The following is a 10,643-nucleotide window of genomic DNA, read 5'->3' as shown; positions in this document are numbered from 1 at the left end:
ACACAATAAATCTTGTTTTGGAAGGTAAGTATTCTGGTCTCTTTGTGGAGATGAATTGGAAATTGTCTAGAAGAAGGAAAACGAGGTTAACCAAAGTTAAACTCATAAATAATTGAGCATTAATTAAATATCTGTGGTCTATGTTTGTCTTTGATCATAATTTCTCCCAATTTATAGACCTCTTTGATACTTGATGAATCCTTGTCAAAGATGCACTTAACAATGATTATTACTTGTGTATTAGGTTTTGCCTGGGCCCTGAAGAAACTATCCTAAATTACCAGCTATGATTGTCACTTGATTTCCTCACAGAGAACAATCAGAACTCCTTGTCTTAAGTGGCTTGGAACGTGAAACTAGTTAGTCTCTTAGATATTGTTAGAGGACCCTACAGAGCCCATTGGTGAAAGTTTGGAAAACATTGGGCTTCTTAAAATTGATTCTTATAGTGCTTTAGGAAAGATCACTGAACCAAAAGAATAACGGTGTTTCTGGTTCTGTTGTTAGCGTTCTCCATGGAAACATTGCTGAAGCTTCTGGACTCAATCTCCTTCCCCATGTGTGAATGTCACTGAAAATGTCCAACTCCATTCTATCCCCATATAACTTCAGAAACTAAGCAAAATGAAGACTCAAAATTCATTTCAAATAATGAAATGAATATATAACGTAGACTGGAACTGGGAAAATACCTGGTTTAAATTCTGGAAAGTACCAACTATACAATTCTGGATAAGTTGCTTACTCTTACTTAGTCTAATTTAATGCCCATCTCACAGGATGTTATGATGATTAATTTAAAGTCTTTGTATAACATACAGTGTTATGTAATTTCTTCTTGTTTTTCTTGAGTAAATTCATATCCTTAAGCAGCTCACTGTAAACAATAGTTACTTACTTGCTTAAATTACTCTTATCTTCTATTATCACCTGAACTGTGTCCTGCTCAAGTTAATATGTGGAAGTCTTAACCCACAGTACCTCGTAATATGACTGTATTTGGAGATAAGGCCCTTAAATAGGTAACTGAGGTCAAATGAGGTCAAATGGGTGGGCTCTAATTCAATATGGCTGGTGTCCTTATCAAAAGAAAATATTAGGACACAGACATGCACAGAGAGAAGACCATGTGAGGACAAAAGGAAAACATGGCATCTACAAACCAAGAAGAGATACCTCAGAAGAAATCAATCCTGTTGACACCTTTTCTCAGATTTCTAGCCTCTACACACGTGAGTGAGTACATTTCTGTTGTTTAACCTCCTCAGTCTCTGGTACTTTGTCATGGCAGCTCTAGGAAACTAATACAACTTTTTATGGCCTCCTTGTCTCAAGTTGAAAGTTCAATATTTGGCATCATAGCTAAGAAACAAAAATATCATCTACATTCCTTGTTGTAGTCTTTCTTCCCATTCTCATTGCTAGTAATTTTCATATTTGGGTCTGTTTTCTGTATCTTGTAAACAGAGCCTTATGCTCATTTCTAGTCTTACTGCTAACATACAATAAATGTGCAGATACCGAATAGATTTTGGAGAAGTGCAACATATAGTTGGTACATGTGTGATATGTGTGTATTCATATAATTTATACTTTTTCTCTATTTTCTTCCTTTGGTGTGAGCTAAGATTCTCTGCCTTTGTGACTAGCGCTCCTGAATACTAATCCCTGAATTTAATTCACCAAAAATTGTCAAAAATAATAATAATATGGGGAAAGAGAGAGTGATAGAGGGAGAAGAACAAACAATCAGGCAAGGGCAGTACTGTGAATTATTAGGGTCTTCTTAATAACATTATGTTAGTCTAGAGGAAATGACTAGACTAAGTCATTTCCCGTAAGTATCATCAGTGAGCCCAGTTGGTCTTTATTGACTGCTAGAGACATCCCTGAGTTCTGTTCTTAGTCTCCAACTGTATGATGACTACTGTCTGGAAGTATTATTTGAACAACTAAAGTGACTTAATGGAAAAGGAACATGTCTTTAGAGAAGCAACAGTAATTTTTCTATCTGATTAAAAAGCAATGTTGACTGTCTGGAAACCTCAGTCATATTTGTAAGCAGAAAAGCATTGGCTATTAAAAGTGGATGATGTAAAGAGATGAGCAGAAACTTTGGCGATAGGTATACCTGGATTTAATTCTCACTTCTACCACTTGGCAGCTGGATAGCCCTAGGCAAGTTTCATACCTCCCTGAAATTCACTTAATTCAGTCTGTAAAATGGCATAATAACTTATTATAGCATCCTTTTAGGAATTTTAAATCAGTTATTGAAATAAAAGTACACACTATATAGACAAGTATGGATTCCTCAATAGGTGTTTGACCTTTCATTTCTCCAGTATCCCACCCCCATCAAATAAAGAAAAATACTTTTTAAAATTTATGAATATTTCATTGTTCTAAAGTTAAAGCCATAAAAATAAAAATAATCAAATGACTTACTCTCATACCTTTAGAAGAACAAAAAAATAGGTGTTCATGAGAGTTCCAAATTAGAATACAAGTTTTCATTAGGCACCTGTTTATGTATGCTATTCTGCTCTTTAAAATAAATAATTAAATTTGAAAGACTTATTTCCTCACTTTGAAGACTTCATTAGTTTACAAATTATATATCAACCTATGCTAAATATTATACCGACCCATGCTAATGAATTCAGTAGAGAAAACAAAAAACACTGCACTCAAGCAAACTACATATATATGTGTATATATATATTACTTAAATGCATTTGTATCCTAGCGTGTCTCCTAAAGCATTGTGGTAACTCACCAGAATACATACAATCAAATATAATTGCAAAAGCACTTAATATAAACAGGGCCAAGGAAACATAGACAGAAGATGAAGAAAAGATGAGGGAAATGTAAACAGGAGGAAGTGTAGTTAATCTGGTTGTATGTTTTGACCTTAAGATTCTCTGTGTGGGGACTTCCCTGGTGGCACAGTGGTTGGGAATCCGCCTGCCAGTGCAGGGGACATGGGTTCGAGCCCTGGTCCGGGAAGATCCCACATGCCGCGGAGCAAATAAGCCCGTGTGCCACAACTACTGAGCCTGTGCTCTAGGGCCCATGAGCCACAACTACTGAAGCCCGCGTGTCACAACTACTGAAGCCCCAGCGCCTAGAGCCCGTGCTCTGCAACAAGAGAAGCCACAGCAATGAGGAGCCCACACACCACAACGAAGAGTAGCCCCCGCTCGCCCCACCTAGAGAAAGTACGTATGCAGCAACAAAGACCCAACATAGCCAAATATAAATAATAAGTAAATTTATTTTTTAAAAAAAGGTTCTCCCTGGATAAAACAACATGTAAATAATTGGGTGCAAAGCCACATTATTTGAAGGTGCCAGACTGCATATTAACAGTCTGACACAAAGGGACAGCACAGGAAATCTATTCAAAGATAAAGATTTTTAAATCTTTGCAGTTTGAAACCTTTTAGAGCAAGTATAATGAGCTCGACACACATTTCAACACTCAACATGTTAATCACATGTTCAAAGTATGTCTCAAAGTCATTGGAAATAGCTGTTGTCTCTGTCCCTGATATCCAAAACTGATCTGTGATGTGTAAAACTCAGGAGGTATTGATATCCACTTTTTGGCATCTGAACAGGAAACAAAGTTGTTTCGCAGTGATAATAAAGAATGAAGTAAATGCAAAAGGATACAAAAGACAAAGTACTGAGGGAATGTATTAACAAAACGAGTCAAACTAAATTCTGGTGAACTGGGGCCTACGATTGTACACACTCCATGGAAATACCCCAGCCTAAATACTGGCATAGGAGGAAGGGTAGTGCGAAGCCCATCACAGTATAATCCTTTAAAATGTCCCTTTCAAGGTTGGCTCCACTCAACACTGAGTATAGGAAATCTTCCCATCAGGGAGAAACACTGGCTGCCCAATGATTGACCAAGAAATTAACACACTAATGAATAAATGATGCTAATTTATTTCTATCCCTGACAACGGGAAACAGCACACACCCTGTGTCAATGGTATGTCCTCTTTCCCACTTTTCTAAATGGTAAATTATGTTTTTCCCTTCATTGCTTTATATCATGTGTGGCAGGCATGTTGGGAAATGGCTATCAATGGTTCTGTTATTGATGTCTACCTTCATTTCACTGTGGCTAAAGAAGATACTTTGTATGATTTCAATTTCTTAAAAATGTATTGGTACTTGTATTGTGGCCTAACATATGGTCTTTCCCGGAGAATGTTCCATGTGTGCTTTAGAAAAATGTGTATTCTGCTGTTGTTGAGTGGAGTGATCTATATATGGCTGTTAGGTTTCGTTGGGTAAATGTGTTATTCAGTCCCCCTACCTCTCGACTGATCTTCTGTCTAGATGTGTTATCCATTATTGAAAGCAAGGTATTGATCTCCAACTATTATTTTAGAACTATCTATTTCTTCCTTCAATTCTGTCAATGTTTGCTTCACATATTGGGGGGTGGTTTGGTACATATTTGTTTATAGTTGTTATATCTTCTTGATAGATTGAACTTGTTATCAACATATAGTGGCCTCCTTTTCCTCTTGTGATAGTTTTTGATTTAAAGTTTATTTTGTGTGATAGTAACATAGCCATCCCAGATCTATCTTCCTTCCTTCCTTCCTTCCTCCCTTTCTTTTTCTGTGTCTCTTTCCTTCTTTTTTGTTACTATTTGCATGGGATATTTTATTCTATGCTTTAACTTTAAAGCAACTTGTGTCTTTTGAAATCAAGTGAGTTTTTTGCGGACAGCGTATACTTGGATTATGGTTGTTTTTAAAGTCCATTCTGCCAATGTTCATCTTTTTATTGGAGAGCTTAATCCACTTACTTTTTCAAAAATTACTGATGAGGAAGAACTTAATTCTGTCTGTTTCCTGCTTGTTTTCTGTAGGTCTTATGCATTTTTTGCCCCTCATTTACTCCATTACTGACTTCTGTGCTTAGCCGATTTTCTTGTGGTGAACTCTTGATTCCCTTTTCATTTCTTTTTGCATATAGTCTATTGATATTTTCTTTGTGGTTATCAAGAAGATTACATTTACCATTCTAAAGTTAAAACAATATAATTTCAATTGAAACCAACTTCAGTAGCACACAGAAACTCTGTTCCTCTACAGTTCCGTTCTCCTCTTTACATTATTGTTGTCACAAATTACACCTTTATACATTGTGAGCCCAATAACATGGATTTATGATTATTTTATGCATTTTTTTTCAATCATGTAAGAAATAAAAAGTAGAGTTACAAGCCAATAACACAATACTGGCTTTAGTATTTGCCCATGTATTTATCTTTACTGGAGATTTCTATTTCTTTCTACAGCTTCGAGTTGTTGTCTAGTGTCCTTTGATTTCAACCTGAAGGTTCAATTTAGCATTTCTCATAGGGCAGTGGTAGGAAGTTGTAAAACAAACGCCCTCAGCCTTTGTTCATCTGGGAATGCGTTAATTTCTCGCTAAGTTTTTAAACCAGTTTGGCCAAATATAGAATTTTTGGTGGACAATTTTTTTCTTTCAGCACTATAAATATGTCTGGCCTCTTGATTCCATGGTTTCATATAGGAAATTAGCTCTAATCTTTTTGAGGATCCCTGCTTTGTAACAAATTTCTTTTTTCTTTCTCCTTTGTGAGAAAAGATTCTTTCTGTGTCTTTTGGCTTCTGAGAGTTTGATTGTACTGTTTCTTGCTGTGGGGTTCTTTGAGTTTCTCTTAGTCCTGAAATCAGCCAAAGATTTGAAAATGGCAGGAAAGCTTTGTGGCATTTTTACTTGCCCTTGCCCCATCCACTGTTAGTTTAGTGATGGTCTTAAAGTCGTGGAGTCTTAATGCAGTGATAGTCTTAAAGTAGCAGCAGACCATTCCTAGTATGGGACCCTCAATCATGCTTCAGGAGGGAGCAGAAGAGACCGTACTGTCAGATTATTCTGTGTATCTGTTCTAACCTGTCGGAGCTACCTGAAGGACTGACACAAGATGCTTATCTCTGTCTTAGCTAACTTGGAACACAGTCTGGAAAAGCAGCGGTCATTGCTCAAAAGCAGTGCAAGGTGAACTAACAAAGCACAGATGGCTGGGGCAGAAGACTGTGCACTGAAATACAATAGACCCCATGAGAGGCAGGAGCCAAAGTCGGGGGAGATTCTTTGGGAAATTAGAACCTACGGAAAGTACACATGTGTCCAGAGAAATTAAGAAAGCCACATGCATACTCAAGATAAGATGCATGTTCTGAAAACACCAGAGGAGTCTCTAAGCTTTTACCATGGGCTGAGCCCTGAACTCAATGCAGGTCAGCTAAATGTTGAAGGAGTGATCCAGCAATCTGCACAATGGGCAGAGGTGTGTGGTTTTGAGTGTGCATGTGGATGTGCTTGTGTATATTTATTTTTGTTTGTTTTAGGTGCAGGAATTCAAGGAAATCTCTGTCAAAACATTAGCTAAACATGAACTAAAGGAACAGAGACTTCAGTGCGTACATACGATAAGGAAAACAGTCATTGCAAAAATAGTTTGGAAAGGTCCCTAAACAAACAGACTACTACAGCCTTCAACAATCAAAAGCCCAGGAAACCTTGGGAAAGTGGGAGAATCTGATTTCCATAGATACCACATTATAATATTTGAAAGACAAATTTTCAACCAAAAAAATCACAAGGTATACAAAGACATGGAAAAGTATGGTCCATTTAAGAAAACAAATTAATTGATGAAACCATCGCTAAGGAAGCCCAGACATTTCTCCACTGCATATTCTTGCCTCCTTTGTCATAGATTCATTGACCATAAGTGCATGGATTTCTTTCTGGGCTCTCTATTCTGTTCCAGTGATCGATGTTTTTGTGCCAGTACCATACTGTTTTGATTACTGTAGGTTTGTAGCACAGTCTGAAGCCAGGGGGCATGATTCCTCCAGTTGTGTTCTTCTTTCTCAAGACTGTTTTAACTATTCAGGATCTTTTGTGTTTCCATACAAACTTTAAAATTATTTGTTCTAGGTCTGTGGAAAATGCCCTTGATATGTTGATACAGACTGCATTGAATCCGTAGCTTTCCTTGGGTATGATGGTCATTTTAACAATATTAATTCTTCCAATCCGTGACCATGGTATATCTTTCCAGCTGTTTGTGTCATCTTTAATTTCTTGTATCAGTGTCGTATAGTTCCTTGGGTACAGGTCTTTTACCTCCTTAGGCAGATTTATTCTTATGTATTTTATTCTTTTTTACGTGATTGTAAATGGGATTGCTTCCTTAATTTCTCTTTCTGATAGTTCACTGTTAGTGTATAGAAATACAGTAGATTTCTATATATAAATTTTGTATCCTTCATATTTACCGAGTTCATTTTTGAGCTCTAATAATTTTTTGATGGTGTCTTTCAGATTTTCTATGTATCATGCCATCTGCAAACAGTGACAGTTGTACTTTTTCCTTTCCATTTTGGAGTCCTTTTATTTATGTACTTTTCTTGTCTGATTGCTGTGGCTAGGACTTGCAAAACTACCTTCAATAAAAGTGGTGAGAGTGGGCATCCTTGTCTTGTTCCTGATCTTAGCGGAAATGCTTTCAGCTTTTCACCATTGAGTATGTTAGCTATGAGCTTGTCATATATGGCCTTTATTATGTTGAGGTATGTTCCCTCTATGCTCACTTTCTGGAGAGTTTTTACCATGAATGGATATTGAATTTTTTTCAAAAGCTTTTTCTGCATCTATTGAGATGATCATATGGTTTTTAGTCTTCAATTTGTTACTGTGATGATGAGAGACCTAAGACAGCTACAGAGGCTAAGTGACCTTTCCTTCCCTGAATGGGTAGGTATCCTTGTTCTGCCTTCTAATTGAGTTAGTATCTGAGTAAAGAACTGCCAGGTGTCATTTAGTTCACAATACACTGCTGTGTCAATATAGAAATGAATTTGCCTAAATCATTTGGCTTTTCTAAATTATAGTAAATGAATATACTGAATGAATACTTCAACTTAAGGAAATGTTCTTAAAAATATATTAATGTAGGCACTTCAGTGGAGAATTGAAAACAAAACAAATAATTCAGGTAAAATTAAAGTACACTCAGTTGTATCCAGCTTCCTCTTGTAAATCTCTCTTTTTCATTTGAGTGGACAGTCACTGGAGAACATCTGACTTGGGGCTAAGGAGATCTAAGCCTTCTTGGTCACACTGTATTCTCTTATGTCGTTTAATAAAGACACCAGTTGGGTTGCTGAAAAAATAGTGGGAAAAATCAATGCCTCACATCCAAAGGGCAGCTCTTGAAAATATGTGGATTCTTGTAGTCATTTTGCTCTTCTGGCCTCAGAAGTTCTAATCTTAACCTTAGTCCCTCATGCAGAGAGACTTTTTAAACCAATTCCCACATTACTCATTATGTGACTGTTGAATAAGAGAAACCCAGCTCTTTTCCTGTGCTTTCAACCAGTTATCTTCTTCAAAAATTTGTTTGGATTGTTATACCTTAATCTTGCCTGGCAAGGGACTTATGGGAAGGTTCTTATTGTTTGAAAGTTTGGTGCCAGTATCTGCAAAGAAAGAAGAAAGTAAAGAAGGAAAGGTGTGTTTATCAAACATCCCAATAGTGAAGGTGTGTGAAAGCAACTTTTGAAAAAGTTAATCTCTCAGAGTTTAGCCGTATTATTACATTTTATTTTATTCATTGAACATAAATACTTATCAGTGAATCCTTTCTAGATTTTCTAGTTTCCCAAGGTTCCCTGTATTCCCATTCTAAGGTGAAAAATGGTATTTTAAGTCACTGCTCTCCACCTTATATTATTTATAATCACTCCTCATGACCTCTTCCTTCAAAGAAACGTGATCCTGAGAAGTGTCCTTTGTTTGCCTTTGTGGAATAAGTGATGGGGATGCATCCTGGAGACCTGTGAGATGTTTAACTTGTGGCCTAATGAAACTAGGATGGAGAGTTCTGGAAAGATCTGGAAAGATGGCTGGTAGAGTGTGGCCAGATGTGGGAGAAGAGACACGTACAGAGAGATGGAGAGGAAATTTTCAGAGGGAGAAAATTAAATAATTCAATAAGTTTTGTTGTGTGGTGTGGGATGCAAGCCTTTCTCTCCCCCTTTCCTTCACAATCTCTTTGTTAAAGGCTGTGTTTTTCATTAGTTTTACTGAGATAGGATTTGCCGTTTTCTTTGGATACTGAGAATGGACCCATGGAAACAGTTACATTTGGGTTATCTCTGACTATCTTTAATGAAGAACATAAATATTGGCCACACTATCTATGTACATGCTATCACCATGCCTTTTTTGTTCTCTGTTCCTATATCTAAGTCCTCTTCTTTGAGGTCAATCTCAAATCTCATCTGAAATGTACATTTATTGATAGATTCAACCCATAATGAACTGTCCCTTCTTTGTCCTCCTTAGGCTCTGATTATTTATAAAAACTCATTTTTGAAGTTAGAAACTGTCCAATATGATATATTAGTTATTTCATAAGCATCTGTTATATCCTCAACACAGTTATAAGCTTTTGTGGGACTGGGATCATACATTCTGTAATTTTTCTCAGTACTTACACTTACTTTGATAAAAAGCGCATTCATTCATCTAAACATCATTTATTGAGTGTTAATTAAATGTCTCAACTCAGTAAATATTGTTTGAATGAATGCATGCATGAATGCGGGAGTATGCAATAGGTAGCCTAATGTACCACCCGATGTGAAAAAACCAAAAACATAAACACAAAGCAAGCCAAAAAGTGGCCCAGGACTTTCTGTAAAATATCCTGCTTTTGTTGGATGAGGCCATGAAAATCAAGATGCTCCTGAAAGGTCTTAAGAGCTGACCAAGAATAGTAAACAATTGAAATTCTCTCAGGCTTATTCAACCCTATCACTGGACACATTTATACCTCTCAGGAATGTTATTAAAAGAAGAGATTAATAAATCTTTTATAGATGAGTTGATAAATCTCTAAATATTTTAATCTTCATTTCCTCCTCGGTTTCTCTATTTTGGGTTTCAAAAGATTTCAAGAAACCACAGGATAATTAAAAAATTAGACATTAGCTTTCTTACCTTCATGTTTTTTGATGGTAAACACATTTTATTTTCTCCATAGTGCTGCCCAATTTCCACCAGTACAGTTCTTAAGTGAATTTGGCTCTGGATGGTGGGATATATAAGATGTAAATGAATTGTTTGTATATGTTTTAGAATTGTTCAAAAGGGCCTGGCCATGGAAATGCATTGAATATTACTTAAATAAGTAAAGTAACTTCCTCAGAATTATTATTCTATTCTGGTTAGGATACTCTCTGCCCTGGTTTGTTAAAATTTCCCTCTAGAGTGGTTTTAATTTTGTTTCTGATAGGGTCCTAGGATTTATTGCCACACCCATCCTGCATCTGTTTTTCTTTGAATTACTCTCCTTGCAGTTTCTGATTCCTACAGGGCCTTAGAGGTTAGTGACAACCTGGCCATCACAACTCTGGGAAGGACAGGCCTACTTTTCAGAGGTGTTGTTTTCTGTACCTGAAGGTTTTCAAGAGATATCAATCTTCCTCACCACCTCCCTTGGCCCTCTTAATGGACTAAGCAGTTCCTCATGAAATTTCTGTAGGATATCTGTACTAACTTCT

Source organism: Mesoplodon mirus (assembly GCF_964341445.2).
Source record: "Mesoplodon mirus genome assembly, contig: HAP1_SCAFFOLD_317, whole genome shotgun sequence".
NCBI lineage: Eukaryota > Metazoa > Chordata > Mammalia > Artiodactyla > Ziphiidae > Mesoplodon > Mesoplodon mirus.
The sequence above is the reverse complement of the archived record's forward strand: the minus strand, read 5'-3'. Positions refer to the sequence as shown.